The sequence below is a fragment of the Mus musculus genome, chromosome 7 (genome assembly GCF_000001635.26).
Source record: "Mus musculus strain C57BL/6J chromosome 7, GRCm38.p6 C57BL/6J".
Taxonomy (NCBI): domain Eukaryota; kingdom Metazoa; phylum Chordata; class Mammalia; order Rodentia; family Muridae; genus Mus; species Mus musculus.
In genome coordinates this window covers 39,661,491-39,670,354 of record NC_000073.6, presented here as the reverse complement: position 1 = coordinate 39,670,354, position 8,864 = coordinate 39,661,491, and the positions used below count along the sequence as shown (strand labels likewise).

At 43.3% G+C, this 8,864-nt stretch overlaps 1 pseudogene; it reads left to right on the top strand.

Moving 5' to 3' along the window:
• The first annotated feature begins 4,132 nt into the window (after positions 1-4,132).
• Positions 4,133-7,983, top strand: Gm2021 (annotated as a pseudogene).
• Positions 7,984-8,864: the final 881 nt, after the last annotated feature.

The following is an 8,864-nucleotide window of genomic DNA, read 5'->3' as shown; positions in this document are numbered from 1 at the left end:
GCGTTTATATAAAAGTTATCCCAGAGGGACCATCTTACTAAGTTTGAACTGATAATATGACTAGAATCAGACCAACTACTAAAAGGATGACATAAACCCCATTTGTCTCAATTTTAGGACCAGGTCTGATTTCATCAAGAAAGCCATAAGTCCCAGGAACTAGGTCATAAGTCACTAGCTCCAGGAACAGACCACCAATCCCAGGAACTAGATCATAGGTCACCAGCTCCAGGAACAGACAATAAATTCCAAAATAAGGTCATAAAATCCCTCCTCAAGAATAGCCTGGAAATGACCACAAGATTGGGAAAATATCTTATCTCAGGATGGGTCATCTGTGTTGGGCAGCCCTATCTCATCCTGTAGTTAAACATTCATTAATATAAGAATGCAGACCACTGACCACCTGGCACAAGCCAATCAGAACCCGACCCTTGTGACCTCCCTAGCATCCACCAATGAAAATTTACATTACCTAACTTGCTTTCTAAAAATAGAAGAACTAACATAGTAGCCAATCAAAGTTATACTAATGTCACCACTTTTGTCCCTGCCAATCACATTAAAGGTTACCTAATCCATCCAGAGAGCTCCTCGGGTTCCCTATGTGCCTTTGTCTGAGGTGGCCTTTTGGAAGAATGATTGACCCCTGCATGCTGCTTGTTTCTGTAGAATAAACACTCTTTTTGTCTTTGCATACTATCTGAGTCTGGGGTCTTCCTTCAACAGTTTTCCAGCCCTTGTACTACTAGGGTCTGAAGTGATCACAGATTCAACCCCCACCTGGAGTCCAGAGTAAGTTCAAGCCCAGACTAAGACTTTTTTTTTCCAAATTAAAAAAAAAATAAAGGTATAGAAGGGGAAGCAGAAATATAGACTACAGTAGAAATCGCTGGTATAGTGAAGCTATCAGCTCAGTTCCCAGTACCACCATGAATCAGTGTTGACTTAGCTTTCTGTTCCCAGTAGAAGTTTCCAAGAGTAGAGAAAAAAAGCTTTCAGCAAAATCTTGCTGGCATATGCAATAGTGTCTGGGTTTGGTGGCTGATTATGGGACGGATCCCTGGGAGGGGCAGTCTCTGAATGGTCCATCTTTTCGTCTTAGCTCCAAACTTTGTCTCTGTAACTCCTTCCATGGGTATTTTGTTCCCTATTCTAAGGAGGAATAAAGTATCCACACTTTGGTCTTCCTTCTTCTTGATTTTCTTGTGTTTTACAAATTGTATCTTGGCAAATACAGAAGTGGATGCTCACAGTCATCTATAGGATGGAACACAGGGCCCCCAATGGAGGAGCTAGAGAAAGTACCCAAGGAGCTGAAGGGGCCTGAAACCCTACAGGTGGAACAACAATATGAACTAACCAGTACCCCCAGAGCTTGTGTCTCTAGCTGCATATGTAGCAGAAGATGGCCTAGTTGGCCATCATTGGGAAGAGAAAAATAAGAGAGAAGAGAGGGAAGAAAGGCCCCTTGGTCTTGCAAACTTTATATGCCCCAGTACAGGGGAATGCCAGGGCCGAGAAGTGGGAGTGGGTGAGTAGGGGAGCAGGGCGGGGGAGGGTATAGGGACTTTCAGGATAGCATTTGAAATGTAAATGAAAAAAAATATAGGGGGGGAAGAGCTGAGGCCTAAGGAGCCCTCAAGACCACTGAAAGTTGTATGGAGGAGTGAGTTCTAGTAAGTCTACATATTATATAGTTAGACTCTGTCTTCCAAATAAAGCAAAACAGCAATGACCTAATGATACAATGATACAATGATACCATAACACAATGATAATAACCGTATCTGTCCAGGGCTCAGATGATAGAGCCAGTCAATGCCAACTGTCCAGTCTGCCCTAGCTGACATTTCTGCCACTGGCTGTGACATGTTTCCGATTTTTTTTTTCCTAGAACAAGGGAAAACTCCAGGAAGCCTTTCCCCAAGAGCTTACTCAGAGCAACAGGGTCTAGCCATCTCAGTGGGAATACCAAGGTAATATACTATATTTGCATTGAGTTCAGAACACAGACCTCAGGCTCTCCCTCTCTCCCTCTCTCCCTCTCTCCCTCTCTCCCTCTCTCCCTCTCTCCCTCTCTCCCTCTCTCCCTCTCTCCCTCTCTCCCTCTCTCCCTCTCTCCCTCTCTCCCTCTCTCCCTCTCTCCCTCTCTCCCTCTCTCCCTCTCTCCCTCTCTCCCTCTCTCCCTCCCTCTCTCCCTCTCTCCCTCTCTCCCTCTCTCCCTCTCTCCCTCTCTCCCTCTCTCCCTCTCTCCCTCTCTCCCCTAGTGTTTGAAAGTACCAAAGGCCAGCCAGTCATTTCCTTGGATTCACACAAAGTTGATATAATCAACTCTAAAAGCTACTGATGAAGGGTCAGAAAGATGACTCAACTGTTAAACTGCTCTTCTAGAATACCTGGGCTCCTGGGATCAAGTACCCACACGGTGACACACAATGATCTGCAATTTCAGTTCCAGAAGGATCTGGTATCCTCTCCTGGTCTTCACGAGCAAGCAAACACTCATACACAGAAACTAAACTGTTTAAAAGCTTATGACTCTCTAAAAATTCCCAGGGCAGATAGGAGTGAGGAGCGGGACAAACAAGGAGTTTAGTTCCTGTATTTATCCATCTTCTTTTGTAGAGTTTGCAGAAAGGTCCTTCTGAATTACAATTCTGTAGCTCACAGGAGTCCCTGAAGGCCTTCCAGCTCAGATTTCCAGAAATCCCAGCTCCAACTCTTCTAAAATGGTCCCCAAAGGAAGCCTTTCCGACTAGACATGTTTTTGGAACACCGACTTTAAAAGGAGTTTAAAATATCTTTTTACATAAATATTTTCTCTTCTAAAAGTATGTTTTGGAATGGAAGTGTTTTGAAGGAAAGAGCAGGAAGTCAATCCCTGTGACTGTTGCTTCTGACATTTGGCTTACAGGGGTTTAGGACTGACCTCCTTATTAAGGGCCACCAGAAACGACGAGCACCCAGGGATCTCAGCCCATTTTATTTACAGCACTGTACCATTCTTACATGGGCCTTTAGAGCAGTTTCACATTACAAATAGTTGGGGTCCTGACAGGGCTAAATGCTTTCAAAGACATTCTTTGAGATTTACATTCTCTCTCTCTCTCTCTCTCTCTCTCTCTCTCTCTCTCTCTCTCTCTCTCTCTCTCTCTCTCTCTCTCCCTCTCTCTCTCTCTCTCTCTCTCTCTCTGATGGACTTCCCCTCCAGTTATAAATGAAAACAAACCATTCTTTTCTTGAGGCCAAGGATCTCGTCAGAGCAAGGAGATAAGTCACTAACAGACATTTTGAATTTTCTATGAGTTCCTACCTTGGCTTCCCTGGATGACATACTATAATATGTAAGCTAAAATGAACTCTCCTCCTCAAAGTTTGTTTTTGGTCAGTATTTCATCACAGCAACAGTAGAACACATTTTAACAGGCTGTCGCCAGCGTAAGACAAACCCTGCATCTACCAGCTAACATTAGTGAGGGATCCCTCTCTGTCTTTTTCAAAGTCTCTGTAGTGCATCCTAGGTTCGTTCTAGGTACCTAGGAGTAATTTTGCCAGATGCAGCCGTGGGCAAGCTCCAACTGTCCTCTAAAAGTTAGATGTTGATAAAGGCATTCCTTGACAGGCTACCCTCCTTTGCAAGCCCATGTTCTTCTTTGGCTGTGTTGTACAGATACTAAGGCCCTCACTGAAGGTCAGTAAAGGAGACTGCTTCAGATCCACCTAAAGACTATTAAAAGGGAGTATAAGGCTGAATTTTGGATGTCTGATAGATCTCTCCTCATACCTATGGGAGGCAGAAAGTAGATACATTGTTACGGTAAGGGGGAGGGGGGAGTTGCAGATTAATTAGCCACTTTGCTTTAGAAAGACTCAAAGTGACACTTTAAAGCAAATTATACTAAAAACTTACAGCCTATGATTCCTAATTGAAATAAGCCTAAAACAGACCTACCTGCAAGGTGTATTCCTTGGAGTGTCTTACTATCATAACAAAACTCAAGTTGGTGCTTAACATACTTAAAAAAAAAAAGACTTTCGCTTAGATAAAAGGTCAACATTTGTTCTCCTGGGCAGACAACTTTCACCATCAGCTCATGTTGGTAAAAATGATAAAGACAAATATAAAATGATGAGGAAAACATTACTGGTGAATCAAATGTCACCTGTAGCAAAGAAGGTTGTGTGCCTTCTGCTTAGAGTCTCCAGTTATCACTTATATGCTGTGGGGGCTGAGAAATGTGGGAGTCTTGATGCTACCAGAGTGAGATGGACCCCTCTGCCCTAAATTACTCACCAGATCAAAACTGGACAAGGAGAAAACCACATGACTACAATGATCCCCAAGCACCCGACACCTGTCAATCATTGTCCCTTTAACTCAGCCAAGCACTGAGTTAATTTGCCAGAAACACAGGATGTAGGAAGCACAAGGCAACCCACTCCAAGCTCATGACATATGCAGTCTGACAGCTACATCCCATCAATCATTTAATGTCAGATTTCTTCCCCAAATCTCCACAGACAGAAGCTCAAAGGTCTTAAGAGAAACGTTGTTCCTAACCAAGCGTGGACATTTTAACACTGCCCCAGCCCAGTAAGACAATAGTAAAGAGGCTGCAGAATGTTAAACAAGAGACTTTTTAAAGGTAACTAGGGAGAGGCTTCAGCGTCCTTTTAATTTTCTGTGTGGTGATTTTCAGGATACTTTCCAAATATAAATAAGAAAAACACTAGCCCAAGATGGATTTTGTTGGTGTATATGACAGCCAATTACATCAAAGTGATGTAGCTGTATCAGGGCAGCCTCCTTTCCTCCCTCCTCACTCCATCTCTCTTTTTAAAGCACACTTTACTAAGTAGAGCTCTGTTACAAGAAAATATGCCCCGTCTTCATTTTCCTTCCCCAACATGGCACAGCAACATTAAAGTAGCAACCTTTGCTACTCAACTACAGTAAGAAAAAAAAATAGCAAAATCTCTTTTACCAGCAAAAGCCTGGCAGTATCTGTTGTGTTGTGGCTGGGTCATGGCTCATTTCTAAGCCAACCACAGGGGTCGGGTAATGAGGTATGATAATAGGCTGGTCTCCCTCCAAAGCTCCAACTTCCTGGGAGCCTTGGCAAACAAGGTCATGTGACCCAGATATACAAAGCAGGCTCCACACCCCCAACCCCCGAGGCCCTTGATTGATGTTTATCTAAGACCTGCATCAGGTATTTGACCTCAACTATATCTTTGTAGTCTTATAATTTCCCCCTCTTTGCTTACAGTGTCCATCTGCTCTTTTCACTCTTTCCTTTTTCTATTAAAATACTTAGCATCTGGCCTTGGGCAAAACAGACCTGTCACCCCAGCTACTCAGGGCTTCAAATGGGAGTGAGTTCAAGGCCAACTTGGGCAACTTACTGAGACCCTGTGAAAAAATGTAAGTGAAAGGGATAGGAACATAGCTCAGTGGGAGAGGAGCACTTGCTTAGCATGTGTGTGGAGTCTTAGGTTTAATCTTCAGTGGGTGATGATTGGCATACTGGTTGCACTTTGGGGGAGGAAGGTGTCTTTCCTTGAATTTTTGATCTGGTCTGACATGGCTAGCTTTTCCCTCCTACTTGGTTGTGGTTCTAATTTTTTTTATTCCATCCCATCAAAATTGGTTCCTTGTTGGTCAATGTGTCATGTAACTTTTTTCTTGGCAGGTTGTGTGGTTTGAATGAGAAAGGTCCCCCCAGAGACTGTGTTTGAAGACTGGGTCCCCAGTTGCTGGCAGTTTGAGAAGGGTGTGGAACCTTTGGGAGCTAAAGCCTTGCTGTAGAAAGTATGTCCCTCGGGTCAGGCTTTGGGGGCTTATAGCTTCACACCACTTCCTGTTCTATAGCTCTGTTTCCTGTGTGTGAACGAAAATGGAATCAGTCATCTTCCTGCTCCAGACCCCTGCCATGATGAACTCTGTCTCTCGGGAACCCTAAGCCAATATAAGCCCTTACCTCTTTAAGTTGCTTTTTTGGTCAAGGTATTTTAATCACGGAAACAGAAGGGTAACTAATACACTGGTGGATATGATGTACTGGATAAAAGGAAGATGTAGTAAGAAAACATTGAATAAGGCAGCCTACAGTCCTGTGCTAGCACCTTTAACTCTTGGTGAACCCATGGTTCTGGGCTCTGACTGTCACTAATATGCAAGTAGCTTTCTTGATACTTAGCATTACACTCTGTTAAAGCGTCTGAAGCCATGCCCCTGATATCTGGATCGTGTGTTTTGTGAACATGCACTGCTAAGATGGAACCCCAGAGCCCATGTCTGGTGGGCAAGTACTTTCCTGTGTAGTCACCACATTTAGAATGTTCTTTTCCTAAGATTTATTATTTTTACTTGATGTGTATGAATGTTTTGTTTGCGGGCATCTACAGATACCATGTGCATGCCTGGTTCCCCCACGAGATCAGAAGACAGCATCAGGTTCCCTGGAACTGGAGTTACAGATGGTTGTGGGCCTGAATGTGGATACTGGGAATTGAACCCAGGTCCTCTAGAAAGCATGCTCTTAACCACTGAGCTGTTTCCCCAGCTCCTAGAAAGCATTATTTCCATCCTCACACCACTTTCTCATCACTTCTTCTGTACTCAATTAATTCCCTTTTCTTTTCAACAAACTAAAAAATGGCTTAAAGATTTCAACATGAGCTCCTTGGAGCTGCTGTACTTAGCTCTTATCTTATTGCCTTATTTCCTGAAGTACAATTGATTAACTGTTGCCTTTGAGGATCGATTTCAGAACTGCAGACATAATCTAGTACTGTACAAATATCTTCCCCTAAAATGAGAAAATGTAGTTAGTCAGCAGCCACTGAATTTAGTTATCTATTGTCTTTCTTAATTCTCACAAACTACTTCAGTGTTCCATCAATCATCAACTCAACTATTCTAACCAGTGTCCGGGACTTTGAGACCTGTTATGTCATTTAATTGCATGATATTATTATACTCAAGATGACAACATAAAAACAGCAGTAACAAGCAACTACGGATGACAAATGTGGCAGACTGAGAAAGGGCAGTGCAGCACTGAGGCACCTTGCAACTTTAAAGAGGTGCCCTTCAATTTTGGACAAGGGAGACATGTGTTTAATGATAAGCCTACCTTCTTGTTAAGCTCCACAGTTGAACCCCATTTTTATATAAAAATCCCCCAGTTCTTAGAATTCACAAAGCTAAATTTGAGCTATCTGAGACTTCGAACTCAAGGGAAAAAAATGTCCCTACTATTGAAATTTGAAAGTTCTCTTTAGAGCTTGTTGTCTCTGCGGTCTTCTGACTTCTAATTTCCAGGACTTGCATTCTGACATTTCTTCTGAAGAAGGGAAGTTCTCCATGGGAGGGCTCAACTTCAACACTGAGGAGTAGGCACTTGAAGACCACTTGAGCCACTTTGGGCCTGTCTCTGAGGTAGTTGTTGTCAAGAACTAGGAGATTCAAAGATCCCAGGGTTTTGGCTTCAATACCTTCACAACCCCAGAGCATGCCTTGGATGCGATGAGAGCCATGAATGGAGAGTCCCTTGATGGGCGCCAAACCCATGTCAACCATGTAGGCAAGTCTGCCAGGGGAACCAGAGGGAGTGCCTTTGGGACCCATAGGCATGGTCAAGGCTACTCTAGAGGTGGTGGAGACCAGGGATATGGACGTGGAAGATATGACAGTCAGCCTGGAGGATTTGGATATGGTATGGGCAGTCTAGAGACTACAGTGGCAGCCAGGATGGGTGTGACTGCTACTCAGGAGTAAATGACAGAGACAGTTACGACAACCGAGAAGAAGCATGCACACACAATGTAGATACACAAGGAATAACACTTCTGATCCAGAATCATCCCTGCAAATTGCTTTATGAAGATGTTTGGAGCTGCACTAAAATGTGTTTTAGTACATCAAGTTCTATTTTTGAATTGAGCTCCCAAGGTAGTTTGTTAAAGAAATTTTAGAAAGTCCCATGTGTTCTTTAAACACTTTTTCCCATTTAAAGACAAATTTTAAGACATTTGTTACGGTCCCATTATTTTTCCTTTTATCAGAATTTTTGTTGAGGCATTCAAGATTATAGTTTCTGACTAAGAGAAAAAAAGGGGCCAGGCTAAATCAGTTTTTAAAATTAATGTGTGTTTAGGCACATTTTAAAAACTCATAAACAATATTTATCAGGCCCAGGGAGTGATTTCTGAATATAGCTATGAACAATCTGAGTCAAGATAGTGATTACTTAGAGATTTTTTTTAATTAAAGATTACTATCATGATTATGTAAAAGAGGTTTTTTTAGATATTTTGTTTATTTACATTTCAAATGTTATCCCCTTTCCTTGTTTCCCCTCTGAAAACCCCCTATCCCATCCCCACCCCAACCAACTCACCCACTCCTGCTTCCCTGTCCTGTCATTCCCCTACACTGGAGCATCGAGCCTTCACAGGACCAAGGTCCTCTCCTCTCATTGATGTCCCACAAGGTACATCCTCTGTATCTCCTCCTCTGCTACATATGTGGCTGGAGCCATGGGTCCCTCCATGTGTATTCTTTGGTTGGTGGTTTATTCCCTGGGAGCTCTGGGGGGATACCGGTTGGTTCATATTGTAGTTCCTCCTATGGGGCTGCAAACCCCTTCAGCTCCTTGTGGCCTTTCTCTAGCTCCTCCATTGGACACCCTGTGCTCAGTCCAATGGTTGCCTGAGAGCATCCACCTCCGTATTTGTCAGGCACTGGCAGAGCCTCTCAGGAGACAGCTATATCAGGCTCCTGTCAGTGAGCACTACTTGGCATCCACAATAGTGTCTCGGTTTGGTAACTGTATATGGGATGGATCCCCAGATGG